We start from the raw sequence: 14504 nt of genomic DNA, 5'->3' as shown, positions 1-14504 counted from the left end.
TTGGTTCCCAAGAAGACCGGGGACTTTCGGCAAGTTAGAAACCTTAAGCCCTTAAATCAATTTGTTGAAAAGATTCAGTTTAAGATGGAGAATAACCGCTTGGCCTTGAATTGTATTTCTCCTGGGGACTTCATGGTCTCTATTGACCTTAACGATGCTTACTTCAGTGTACCTGTTTTCCAGCCCCATCGTAAATACTCACGTTTTCTATGGAATTTCAAGCGTTATGAGTTTACTTGCCTACCTTTTGGGTACAGCCTTGCACCCAGGGTTTTCACTAAGATTTTTAAGCCTTCTTATAGCATATTTTAGATTTCTTGGCTTCAGGGTTATTATTTTCATTGATGATCTCATACTTATTGTAAGCTCTTATGATGAGTGTTTACAGCAACTTGAGGTCTTAAAACAAACTCTTTGTGAGTTGGGCTTTACTGTCAATGTTGAGAAATCTCAGCTGGTTCCTATCACATAATCACTGAGATCCTTTATTTGGGTTTCATAATTAATTCCATAGCAATGAGATTGCAGTTGCCGGCTGTTAAGTTAGAGAAAATACTCTCGGCCTGTAAAGCCGCTAAAGTAACTGGGCTGTTAGTTTCTGCACTCCCGGCTGTGAATTACTGTATCTAAAGATGCATTACTGTTCCTTAGAATTATGCAAGACTCAGACTTTGTCTGGAAGCCTTGATTATGACAAGACACTATCTTTAAGCTCTCAAGCTCGTTCTGATTTACAATGGGTCATTGAGAATATTACCCAGTGGAATGGTAGACTTTTTCACGTTCCGAAAATTGATATTTACATCGGGAGTGATGCAAGTTTGATTGGTTGGGGAGCCGTGAGTGGTAGCCTGTCTGCATCTGGCCGATGGTCTCAAAGTGAATCCAAACATCATATTAATCATCTGGAACTTCTAGCATCATTTCATGGTCTCCAGTGTTTTGTGTTTAACTCAAGGTCTATTCATGTTAGACTTGCAGTTGACAACTCCAGTGCAGTGGCCTATATTAATAATATGGGGGGTGTACGATCCCCCTTATTAGATTCATTGTCCAGAAGTATTTGGGAATGGTGCAAGTTGAGGGATGTTTTCATTTCTGCTCAGCACATCCCAGGGAAGGTTGATACTCAGACCGATACCTTATCCAGGGAAATCTCCTCTAATTTGGAGTGGTCCTTAAATGGTGAGGTTTTTCAGGAAATTATTTCTCGAACCTTTATTCCTGAGATTGACCTCTTTGCGCCTTTAAGGCTTAATGCCAAGACTGCACAGTTTATCTCCTGGCACCCACAGCCAGGTGCAGTGGCTATAGATGCCTTTTCTTTGAGCGCTGGGCTAATGAATTGCCTTTCCTCCTTTTAGTTTGCTACCTCAAGTACTAGCCAAGATTCACCAAGACGAAGCCTTAGTTTTTTGTTAATTGCACCGGTATGGCCTACCTAAAGTTGGTATCCACTTCTGTTACAGTTGTCAACAGTTCAGCCAATCTAGCTTGTTGCCTCTTCTAGACAACCTCCTGAGTCTCCCTCACAACCAAGAACAGCACCCGCTGAGACAGAAACTGAACTTGGCCGCTTGGACGTTATCAGGAAAACTCTGTCAAACAAGGGATTTTCAAAGCAAGTAGTTGACATCATCTGTGCATCTTGGACAGCTGGCACTGAGAAACAGTACAAGGGAGTGTGGGACAAGTGGTCTGGGGCTGCTGTCATAAACGGCAAATCGAGTTACTTCAAGCTTCTGTCATCCAGGTTATGGAGTTCTTAACTGATTGTTATCATGAAGGAAAAGGATACAGTACCATTAACACTTACCGTTCTGCACTTTCTACAACGCTTTGTTCCATGAATGATGATCGAGATTCTCTTGGTTTACATCCTTGAATAGCGAGATTACTCAAGGGAGTTTACATTCTCAGACCACCTACTCCAAGGTATTCTTCTACATGGTATATTTCTAAAGTGACTGACTATTTAAAGACTTTTGCTCCCCTACTTGAGCTAAGTTTAAAGTTGTTAACTCTTAAGACTGTCATGCTGTGTGCATTAGCCTCTGCACCGAGAAAAGAGACATTATCTACTTTAGATCTAAATTTAAGAATAATCTCAAGATTCAATTAGCTTTGTTGTGACTGATCGGTTAAAGACTTACAGGCCAGGGAAGTCTATTGAGATCACATTTTCGTCTTTAGGTTGTACTTCAATTTGCCCGCTTGCCGCATTAAAGGAGTATATTTCTCGCTCTGAAACGCTTAGGTTTCGTAGTGGACATTTTGTTTCTAAATTGTTTTTGTCCTTCATTAGGCCATACAACCCCAGTGTCCCCTAGGACAATGGCTAGGTGGATCATGTCAGTGTTACAGTCCGCAAGGATTTACACGTCGAAATTTAAGGCACACAGTGTAAGAGGGGCTGCCACATCTCATGCGTATGTCACGGGCACCCCAGTTGCAGATATCCTTAAGATGGCAATTTGGTCTAGTGAGCATGTTTTTCGCAGACATTATTTTAGAGATGTTCCGGTCTAAGAGTAGGTCTAAGCGTTTAACCTAATAAATGCCTTATTTTGCCGTATATGGAATTGTTTAGTGTTTTTAGGCCGCGGTTCTTTTAAATCGCATGATTATCCCATAATGCGGAGCGTATAGAAAGAGAAATGAAAATTAGACGAGAGGTACTTACATTGAAGCGTAATTGAAGTTTTCTTAAGATATGTGGAGCATTATGGGATAATGCTTCCCAACCCTGTCTCTTTTTCCTTTTTTCATGTTCCCACCCTTAGTTCCCTTGAGGACCTCGCTCTCCAGGAAGAACTGGTTATCACGCCGCCTCCCGGGGTTTATATCACTGCTAATTTGCATTTGAATAACTTCTTTTAAACGTGACCGCTGACCAGTAGGTAGGTAGGAAGTACGCATAATTATCCCATAATGCTCCACATATCTTAATAGAACTTCAATTACACTTCAAGGTAAGTACCTCTCGTCTAATTTTCATTTATGTGCTAGCTTCGAATTAAAATTACCGCTGAATACAATCATTAACGACACATTCATAAGGATTACCCTAGATATAAAGTAAAATATTTAGAAATCCGGCAAGTAAGTGCTTGAAATTTGAATAAACACAATAGATAGAGTAATAACACAATAGGCAGAGTAATGAAAAGGCCTTTTTCTCGTTGGAATATATTAATTCAGCGCTCATAGAGAACTCGAAACTGGACTATTTCAAGCAAGAATACACAGGTGAGATGTCGGAGACAGTGGAAACGTGAAACCCAGCGTGAAACCATAAAATTCTGGAAGCGATGGTTTTCTACCACGAGTGCTCTCAAGCCAAGTCAGGTCAAGTCAAGTAACTTTTTTTAAATTCGGTAAAAACATCAGGCATATGACTAATTTTAAATTCTACGCTATTGTTGTAATATATATCTAGCTGGATTTATGAAAACCGCACCAGCTGGCTCCTCGGGGCCACACACCTTAAACCAACTCAACTAAAGTAAATATTGCCAAGAAACTCAGCTCTTACCCATGGTTCTCTTAAGGTGACTCTCTCCTCGGTTCCTGATTAGCAAAGAAATATTCAAAGTCCATCAAAAAGACACTCTGGACTTGGCCATACACTCTAGCTGTGTGAAGGCTCTACATGACGGATATGGTAGCCAAATAGTAGCAAAATTCAAGAGAGAAAATATATGTCAAAATCAACAACTTGATACCTAATTCAACAAATATTTCTCAACATCAACACCAACTTTAAGAACGTTATCAACGTCAACGCATTCAGCTTTGCAACTTCAACATTGCAATCAGTCTTAAATGAACGACGACAAATCGCCTCAACAAAAACCATGTTGCTTCACTATCAACTCTTTCTGATTTTCAAATTAAGTCACGAACCAAAAGCTTTCAAGATCAACCACCAAAAATTTGTGTCAACAAATTGGGTCCGAGTTGGCCCCTTGTTACCGCGAGGGACTTGGAAACTAAATACCTGTCCATATGAGCAAGATGGCGGATGGCAGTGATCGCCGTGAGGTCCGTGGTACAGAGAGCGAGTTTATTCTTTACAGATTTAGATGAGTTGTTGTGTGAATATGAGCAGCATCAGTCAGCGAGTGACATTTCTTTACAGCTGATTTCAGTGCTGTGTATACACCATGATTTTTAGACATGATTCGACCGTCATGATTCGACCGAGAGGTTACCAAGCAGTACAGTATTTTACCTTGAATATCCTACAGCAATCAAAGCACACAATCTGAAAGTTACTTTAATGATAACTTGAATGTTTCTCTTGGAATTCAGAAAAAGAGGAGCGTGATCCATAATTTGTTCTCCTTTTCAGACAACAGCCTTTCATACAAGTCACGCAATCTAATCGCAATACATGTCATCGGGCGTGTGTGCGTCTCGATCAATAAGTTTTTGGGCTCTTTTCTCAACTTTTTTTAAGCTTTCACCTTGATCTTTAGAGAAATATCATATTATACCCTTTGTCATTAAAAACAATTGTTGCTTTCTTTTATGTATGATTTTCTTTATTTGTGCTCACTAGGGTCATAGGTCGAGGACCTAACATTGTGATATTTTTCAATGGTCGACAAAACAAAACTTTCAAACTCTCCAGCAAATTCTTTCACAACGGCAGACTGATCAATTTATCTGTTGATTTCTTCTGCAAAACGTCAAGTTTTCCTGTTATTTTTTAACCATGCAGAAGCCAAGTAAGGACGAAACAGTGCCAACTTGAAGAAATACAAATTTGCCTCCCTGTTAACTAAAATTTTCATCACTGTTACATGTAAATTGCGGGTGGTATTCACCAACGGCAAAATACCGAAACCTTGTCATACGGAAGAAGATTAAACGATAAACAATCGGACTATTTCGCTTTTTGCCATACTGATAATATTTTGTTCATTATGAAATCGCCTACAGATATTACATTCGAACTCAGCAATCGAACTCAAGGTATCACAAGTGATCATAATTTCTGTATCATGTCGCCGCTTTCCAGGCAACAAAGCTTTCCTCTTCAAGTAAAACGCATTTGTCGGGATTCTAGCTTCGTTACACTTATGTCCTTTAGTGATAAGCTTTCCTTGCCAGCCAGATTTTTCTCTCACTGTTTCGGATCCCGCGGCAGAACTCTCAATTATTTTTGCAACCGTTTAGGTACTACGAAGCGATACGTCACGTGATTAGTGTCGAATCATGACAGGTCGAATCATGTCTGAAAATCCGGTTGTATACATAGCAATGAAATCAACTGTAAAGGAAAACGTAACCATTCGATTGGAAAATGCAGTCCAAGCTTTGCAAAATCTATCTCCATTTGTATCAGACGCCAACAGTGAAGCAGTTCTCGAAATGACCAGGAATTTTCAGTAGATGTTTTGGAACTGCTATTGAAGGTGTGAATTTCCCAGTTGAACAAGACGCCCACAAGTAGCTGTTTTGTCCCTTTCTTCACCAAATAGAGTAGTTAATGGACAAGTTGGAAGGCCAAAATATGACGTAAAGGAAGAGACATTGATTGAGCTCCGTTCTCTGGGTTTCAGTTGGGAAGATATCGCTCACATGTTGCTTGTCTCACGCTGGACAATTCACCGCAGAGTATCCGAGTTTGGTATCTAACACCTGCCACGCTTTAGTGACGTCGCTGATGAACAATTGGAAAGCAAAGTAAGTGCATTCCAGAGAGAACATGACTGTTTAGTCGGTTCTTCAATGGTTTTAGGCCATTTGAGATCTGAGGGGTTAATAATACAGCGAGAGCGGGTACGTAAATGCCTTGCACGTGTAGACCCTCAGAATGTCTGAATACGTTGGGCAATAACAGTGTCAAGACGAGCATACTCAGTTACTGGGCCAAACAGCCTCTGGCACTTAGATGGCCATCATGGCCTTGTTAATTGGGGGTAATCCACGGCGCAATTGATGGGTTTTTAAGATTGGTGACCTTCTTGCACTGCTCAACAAACAACAGAAGTGATACAGCGGGAGACTTGTTTTTGAATGCAACCCAGGTGTATGGATGGCCATCCAGAGCGCGAACAGATCATGGTGGAGAGAATAGGCAAGTTTGGCAATTGATGGAAGAGAGAAGAGGACCAAACAGGGGAAGTTGCCTGGTAGGTTCTTCGACTCATAATCAGCGAATTGAGCGCCTTTGGTGAGATGTCTTTAGATGTGTAGCATATATATTCTACTATACATTCCAAGCAATGGAAGAAAGTGCATTACTCCTGATAGATAACCCCCTGCACAAATTTACTCTTCTTTACATCTATCTGTCACACATAAACAGGGCACTTTCAAGTTTTACCTCTGCCTGGAATAATCATCCATTAAGAACCGAAAATAACTGGAGCCCTGAGAGGATTTGGGTTAATGGGATGATTGATGTGAGAAATCATCAATTGATGGCGGTTGCTGTGAATTACTGTATCTGCTGTATCATTACTTAAAGATGCATTACCGTTCCTTAGAGTTCCTTAGAGTTCCTTAGAGTTCCTTAGAGTTATGCAAGACTCAGACTTTGTCTGGAAGCCTTGATTATGACAAGACACTCTCTTTAAGCTCTCAAGCTCGTTCTGATTTACAATGGGTCATTGAGAATATTACCCAGTGCAATGGTAGACCTTTTCAGGTTCCGAAAATTGATATTTACATCGGGAGTGATGACGGTTGCTGAGATTGTGGAACAAGATCCATCTTTTGATGATTTATCTTGGTATGGCTATGACCCTTCAGCACCTCCTTTTTCCGCCTCCACAGTTAATTAATGTTGAGGATGTAGAAAGTGAAATTCCAGGAAATGTTATACACGATCTAAGGGCAACTATCAATCCAATTCAGCTGTCAAATAGCTATGGGATAGATCTCTTCACTGACGGTCTTAATTTTTTGCAATCATATTAAATCGTTAATTACAAATAGAACTAAATGAGAGAGCCTTAGTTGTCGTAGAGTATGTACTGCAAATTAATTTCCCATGATAAAACTTTAATTGCAGAGCTAACAGTTAAGGATTATCATGCAGTTCGTAACCATGCAGTTCCTTGTTTTTCATTAATCTTCGGTAGTATTGTAGGCAAGTCAACTGAAACTTGCATGTTAGTTTTCCATAGTGCATGGCCATGTAGTCAAGACAAACTTGCTAAAGACTTTACAGGAATTATTCAGCCACCAAGACAATCAGCTGAAGATCGCTGCTTTTAGTGGTTCAGGGGGAGGGGGGCTTCATTTAAAAAAAATGTATATATCTGTAAATATTTCCTGCAAACAAACTTGAACCCAAACAGTTCAAGCATACTAATAAACTCAAAAACTAGGAAGAAACGTAGATCGCAGCAGTAAGATCAGAAAAAAAAAAGTTAAAAAGAATTTACCTCCACACTGTTAAGTTATTATCTTTATTAAATACCAAACCCAACAGTTACAAAGTGTTTTGAACCTAAAAGTAAGTGTCAGCAACATCACCGATAAAAATAAGTAGTTCTAATGAACATGCTGTTGTGTCTCTTTACTGTAAACTCATACAATAATATTTAAATTTCAATAAACACAACATTTCAATCTGACGAAAAGATTCATAAGTCTTAAGTGTCATCATTTCTTCTCACTGTGATTTAAACTTGATTAACCATGCTTCCCTTTAAAGGATATTGCTTTAAGTTTTCAACTTACCACCAATGTATGTTGGTATTAAATTAGTTATCGATATCAACTTTTTAAAGACAAATGAACATGCAAACAAAAGAATAATTCATTAGAATAGCTGAGAGAACAGGTCCTGGATTGCCGCTAAACTTTTTCAACCCCATTTAAAAAACTGCAAGGATGCATCATTTCTCACAAAGGCAAGTTTCCTTACAAGCCAAAGATTAAGCTCCACATTAAGGACAACCATGTCTTATTTTTACACAAGAAACATTCATTTAACTTGTAGTTGAAAACACGTCACTACATTTTGAGAACTGAAAGTGCAACTGTTCTTTTTACTCATTCCCCTGTGGGCTATGCTACACATGAGTTTTTCTGTCTTTCTTAGCTCCTTTAGTTAGTGTTATTTTATCAATCAAGAATTAAGCTGTTGTGAATGAGGAACCTTCAATACTGTTCTCATAGCTAAATCAAAGGCAGTATAATTCTGAAAATGGTTTGGCAGCTTCAATTCAAGTAAACATGTTGATGCAAAAATGCTGTCAACACCATATATGGCAAGATACTGAAATGCGATGTGGCAAGTTAGACATGGAAACTTCAGATGTTCCAGTAACAAACTTAAGAAAATTTTTTCAGCCATCTAAAGATAGATTTCTTAAGAAAGTCTGTAGCATTTGGTAAACTCGGTCACCACTTGTCTCCAGGTCTCTAGACTCTTGAAAATGTAGATAGCTGATCACAAAATCATTGCTAAGGACACCCTGATGTACAAAAAATTCTTCAAATAATGATGGATTATGTTCCATCTCAGCTAGAAAGCCCAGGGTGGAGAGACCTTTCCTGAACTGATCAAGGATAGACTTTCTCTTCACAAGTATGTCATAGATTATCAACGACTGCAGTACATCAAGCTTATTGTCAGGCTGCAATGTTGATTAATAATGGAAATTTATCAGTAAGTCATATAGCGCTCTAACATGCGACAATTGAAAGCATTTATCAATTAAGGGTTTATCTGACCTGCCAATACAATTCAAATATGGCATGAAGAGAAGCAGTTGAGTTTTCGTCTTTCATTTAGCTATACACACATAATTACAGAAGTTAATCGAAAAAAATAATTGTTGTAAGCTGGTAAGGATAGACAAGTGAGTAATATGGAAGGTAGACTCAGTAAGAACGGAACTTAAGATACAAACAACACCATTGGACTTGGACAAGGAGATTTTAAGAGCGACTTTCTGTAAATACCACGGATAGGTGTGCAAGATGAAAAAATCGAAATCCCCCAAACTTTGTCACAACAACATGTAAATCCTGTTTGAAAGCAAGTTTAGGGTCTCGCGCATTTGCTTACGCTTACAATTGCTGTCTTAACGCGAGCCTGCTGTGGATATTGAGTATTTCTTTGGATTATTTATTCGTATCTAGTTAGTTTATCAAATGTGGGCGAACCCAAATGGAGTTGAATTCCAAGGGACCATATCCAAGTTCAAGAGCCAAAAGAAGAATAAATTTCGTCCTTGCTTGTTTGCGTTATCCATAAAACGCAAAATTAGGCATCTTCACGTCGTAGTCGTGCAAAAATGGCAAAGAAATGCAAAAATAAAAGCGTGATGCACGTGCAAAGTTGTTGTTTTGCTTATTAAACCTATTGTTTTGTTGACGTTCTCGTTACCGTCTTGTCGTTGGATATTCGTAGTCATCACGTGGACGCGCATGCTCGATGGAAAAGCAAACGGTTGTTCGCAGTGCTCGAAGTGTAGCGTCCGGCCTGGAGAAACCACTGCTCGCAGGGTAACCGCCTGCACGTTGTCTAAAACACCTAAAACGGTGCCACATACGATATAGGGTGTATAGAACGAGTGGCACCAGCCATGGTTAACCAACTGATTTGCTTAAAATGAAACAGACGTCCCACAATCCACTCAAAGTCGTCGAGCTTCTCAGCTAGTGCCAAAATTGTAGGCTTTAATTATTTATTTTAAACATGTTAGCTGCAAATTAAAAGAGCTTTTTCTTTAGTATGGGCACTTATTAATTAGCTCCTGTTGTAAAATCACCGAAGGGAAAAACGTGAAATCGAGTTTTGTTATTTAAATTGAAAACCCCAGAGTCTCTTGAGGTAATTAGGTATACAAACAATCTTGTTTGCCATTAATTTTTTCCCTCAGCAGGTCATAGCCAGCAGCCGTTTTGGCTATTTGTGCTTCTTTCTTAGTCCATGTAAGAAGGAAGACCACAGAAATTAATAGCCGTGGCATAGATCGCTTTTCATTTGTCAGAACCGGCAAGACTATTCCCATCCACTTTTGATCAAAATAATCAAAATTTTCAGTCACGTATTAAATATGCATGTGTTTTAAATGACCAGTCCAGCCGCCCCGTTCTGACTTCAATTTTGGAAAGCACCCTTAATTCTTCCATCCGCCGGTGTTGATGTAAAAGAAAAAAAATTCGATTTCGTGCCCAGCAAAACCAATATATCGCCTAGAAGTAGAGAAATGGTGACCCAATAACGAATGAAAGTCCTTTTCATCTTTTTCACAGATAAAGACTCCTATTTTTCACCCCTTTTAGTTCTAGCATCAACCATAAGGTAGCTTAAGCATCGACCGTGACGGCGACGGCAACGAAGACGGCAGAAAAGCAACAAGGTTAAGATAACCAAAACGAAAATCCTGCACGCGCATCACGCTTTGTAAGTCGCTTGTTTTAATTTCGCTCGCTTCGCGAGGGTCCCCCGCGGGCGCCCTCGGCGCTCACTCACGCGGTCGAGCTGTGGCAAGCCTATATATCTCTTTGCCGTCACTGCATGACTACGGCGTGAAAATACCTAATTTCACGTTTTGCGAAGGACGTGAACACAAGACAACGACTTTCTTTTTCTTTTCCTGAAATTCGATACAGTCTCTTAGAATTAAACTCCAGGCCCCAGTTGTTCAAACGTTTGATAGCGCTATCCACCGGATAAATCACTATCCAGCGGATAACTATTAGGGAAACCAATTACGCTATCCGCTGGATAGTTATTTATCCGGTGGATAGCGCTATCCAACGTTTGAACAACTGGGGCCAGAAAAATTTGCCAACATTTGACGAATTGCCGATGAGTGTCGTTTTTCTAAGCCGTCGTTGTTGCTTTAGGTCGCGGGGGACACCTTGTTTATTCAAAAGTAACGAGCGGGCTCTGAATGGAAGTAAAACTCTTAGTACGTTTTTTTCGCGTCAAAAATCATTGTAAAGATTACAGCTGACTGAAACAAAATTGTGGAATGCAATTAATCAGGCCATAATTACTTTTATCTTGGTTAAAATTTTTTCTTTAGTCGGGACAACTTCTGGACCCTCCAAAATCTGACTTTTCCGACAATTTTCTGTCAAAGAATTAAGCGTAGATACAAAACTTCACGAGCTGGCACTGGAGAAGGGTAAACTTGGTAGACTGTAGCATGTATTGAGCCGAATTCTAAAAGAGCGCTTTTATAAAAAGATATACACTGGATATAGAGCGTTAATTTCAGGGATGACAGATTTTGCTCATTTAAACGATTATATCTTGCTGGCAAACTTTAGACAGGAGCATCCAGCAACTTTTTCCTGTAAAATAACTGTCCGAAGGAGCAAATATTGCCTAGAAATTTCTAAAGCTCGAGAAAAGCTAAAAATTTCTGGATAACCATTCCATTCGTCTGAAATATTCGGAGGTTTTGTAATAGCTTAACTACGATTTTCAGAGGCTGTGTTATTCACATATTAATACCAAGAGCTATAACTGTTAAAAAAAGGTCTCCTAAAAATTTCGGTATGAAGACAAAACGTCCCCTATAATTTTCTTATGAAAGCAAGGCTACTTAATGTCCTCAAATTCGAGCGGACCCTTAAGGGTAGCTAACACTTAAGACATCCGAACAGATAAATAGCTTTTAGGGCAACTCCAAATTAACCAAACAGGCTTCTAAAGCACAGAGAAAACTATTTAAGACACGTCTGGCATATTTGGAAACATTCGGTCGTTGGGTGCACCCATTTAGAGTGAAAAATCTCTTCAATACATGACACACTAGAAGTTTTGACCGATCATTTTTTAATTTCTTTCTCAAATTAAACTTGGACACAAAATCACCAGCGCTTACCATTTTGTACGGAAATTTCGGTGAAAAATTTCCGTCAAATATTGCTGGTATTTTTTCGGGAACGAAAACAGGAACGGGATTGACTGTACCATTCACAGATGTAATTTTTTCGCTTTCTCTCGACTTGGAGCCTGGCACTGGTAATCCAAACAAATGGTACAAAAAATTTTGGTCGTTTCGCTAAAAACGGGAAAAAGGTAATACCTCGAAAGGTATTACTTTTTCCCCAAAAAAATTTTCCTTCCAATAGTAAGCGCTCAACGATTTCCCAGTTTGGTCCTGACGACTGTGGCTCCGCATCACGTGACTGTAAAGCGCGATCTAACAAATAAAAAACACTTCCTAAACTTTCATCATTTCAAGATGTCTCTGTAAAATGTTATCCAAATCGCCTCTAAAAAAACCGAGATATAAGCGTTTTAAAAGACGTAGCACAAATTCATAGAGACCTCCGCGGCCATTCCTAAGCTCCCTATTGTATTTCAGCAGTCACATGGCTTTGTGAGTCTCTAGTAGTTTGAAATGTTAACTTTTGAAAGAAATATACAAAGTGTGACTTGTAGCGACGGTGTCTTTTTCCAGTTATAACTTATTACCAGTCTGCTTAATTTTTTCTTGTGATTCATTTCTCATTTTTGTTTTTGTTTTTTTTTATTAACGCTGGACACATCAGTTTTAGTGACACACCGGTCAACCGCTTCGTACAACTCTGAATCAATAAATACATCCAGTACGGTCAGTACGATCGCGACTGAGAAAAAATATGATAAAGTCATGAGACAATAGAATGGAAAGTGCCAGCCTAGGCTCAGCCTCTGCATCTCAAAATTTTACGAAAATACTGTTTGCATGAAGCATGCGGGCTTCATCAACAGGAAGGAAATTTAATTCATTTGTTGTTCTGACAGTAGATAGCGTATAATTTCCAAAACGAATAAGAGAAAATACGATCATCTAGACAATAGCGTATGATTAGAATAACTACCACATGCAAGGTTACACAAACAACTTTCATTATTGAACAAAAACCCAGTTTGAATGCGAAATAAAGTAAAGACGGGAAGAAAGAGATGCACCCGTCATAATTAGCAGGATACCTTGAATAAACATATCGGACACCCGGATCGGACACCGGCAAACCATCCATTTGATTAGCTTTTCAGCTAGTTCAACTTTCTTGACAAATTTAAAACTTCATTACTTTTCTTTTATTTTCATAATACCTTGCAATACAGATTGTTTTTTAGTTTGTCACAATTGCTATGTTTTCGAATACGCGAAAATTAAAGCCTAGTTATAGAGTTAATAATTCAACTGCGGTCAATTTTAAGGTCATTTGGTACCAGTGAGGTCCAAACGCGAGCAAGCTCTCCTGGGGAGAGCTTCCTCGCAGCCTACAGTGAGGTTAGAAAACCAGTCACGTTAATCCTCTAGTACCGGCAATAAAAAGGACCATGCAAGCTCCAAGTTAAGCTCCATTCCACCGCAGACCAAGAGGTGAAGACCGTCAAGAAAACGTTTGAACATTCGGTAAGCTTCCTTTCTTTCATTTTAACGTAACAATTTTACTTAGCACTTTTCGAGAAGTTAACGTATTTTTTTTAATTCCGAATGTTTTACCATTAATTCTTATTAATTACAAGCTGGCAAGTGCGACAGTGGTGATCTAGCTTCCTTCCGAAGCAGAGACATAATCTTTTTAAGTAGCAATTTTATTCTGACTGTGATGGAAAGTTAATGTTACTTCAGCGATGTGTGCTTGAATTTACTTCACCACAAGCCAGATGTTGGAAGGCCGATTCAGCGCTAACCCTTGCGGAGTTAAATTTTTAAAAGGGTTTCTTTTTCTTTTGTTCGAAAGCACCTTCTCGGATAATGTTCTCCATTTTCATCAATCATCAAATTGTAGACAAAAAGAATTTAAAAACTGGATTTGCTTTTTGAGCAAGCTTTTATATCTGCAATCAATGATTGCAGTAACCTTGGGTTATCTTCACCTATTGTAGCTTTGAACAACCCGGCCCCTCAGGTTGTGATTAAAGAATTAGGAATCGAAAAATCTATCAAGCCAATGGTTAGTTGAATAACAGCAAATGAATTGATAAAGGAAATTTGTCACCGTAGAGAAATACGTATGCACCTATCAATGGTTTGCCCCAGGATGGGAGGGGGGGGGGGGGGGGGGCATTGGGGGAGGGTCAACCCATGGGGTAGGGAATTTGACATCCAGAACGTCCCCAGAGTGGGAAATCTGACTCAGCCGCCATCTTGGAAAATGAAGGACCAGGAAAGGAATTGATAAGTGGTCCGCCACTTAGAAATACCCAGTACTCAATTGGATGAGTTTCCCACATTTTGACGTCTTCTTCATTTCTTGGTGAAGGATAGCAGAACGAATTAAAATTAAGAGTATCTTGTTGCTTTTTAAGTTTTTTGACAAAAAGAATTTTTTCCCTCGGCTTTAAGAAGCAATACTTGCACAAAGTCTCATTTAAAAATATGCTTTCTACTTAGTATACATGTTTTCCGGCACCAGATGCTGCCCTGCCACAATACAACGAAAAGATCAAAAAATCATACTGGACCAAAGTTACAAACACCAGCCCTTATATTAGACATAACCCTTCTTGATGATGACATATCATGTTCTGGCATTGCGCATTTTGCATTGCTGTAAATACTGTGTTA

General features: G+C 39.2%; 1 pseudogene; it reads left to right on the top strand.

Annotated features, from left to right (window-relative positions):
• The first annotated feature begins 4024 nt into the window (after positions 1-4024).
• Positions 4025-6933, top strand: LOC140949163 (uncharacterized; annotated as a pseudogene).
• Positions 6934-14504: the final 7571 nt, after the last annotated feature.

The sequence above is a fragment of the Porites lutea genome, chromosome 9 (genome assembly GCF_958299795.1).
Source record: "Porites lutea chromosome 9, jaPorLute2.1, whole genome shotgun sequence".
NCBI classification, from domain to species: Eukaryota; Metazoa; Cnidaria; class Anthozoa; order Scleractinia; family Poritidae; genus Porites; species Porites lutea.
The sequence above is the reverse complement of the archived record's forward strand: the minus strand, read 5'-3'. Positions and strand labels throughout refer to the sequence as shown.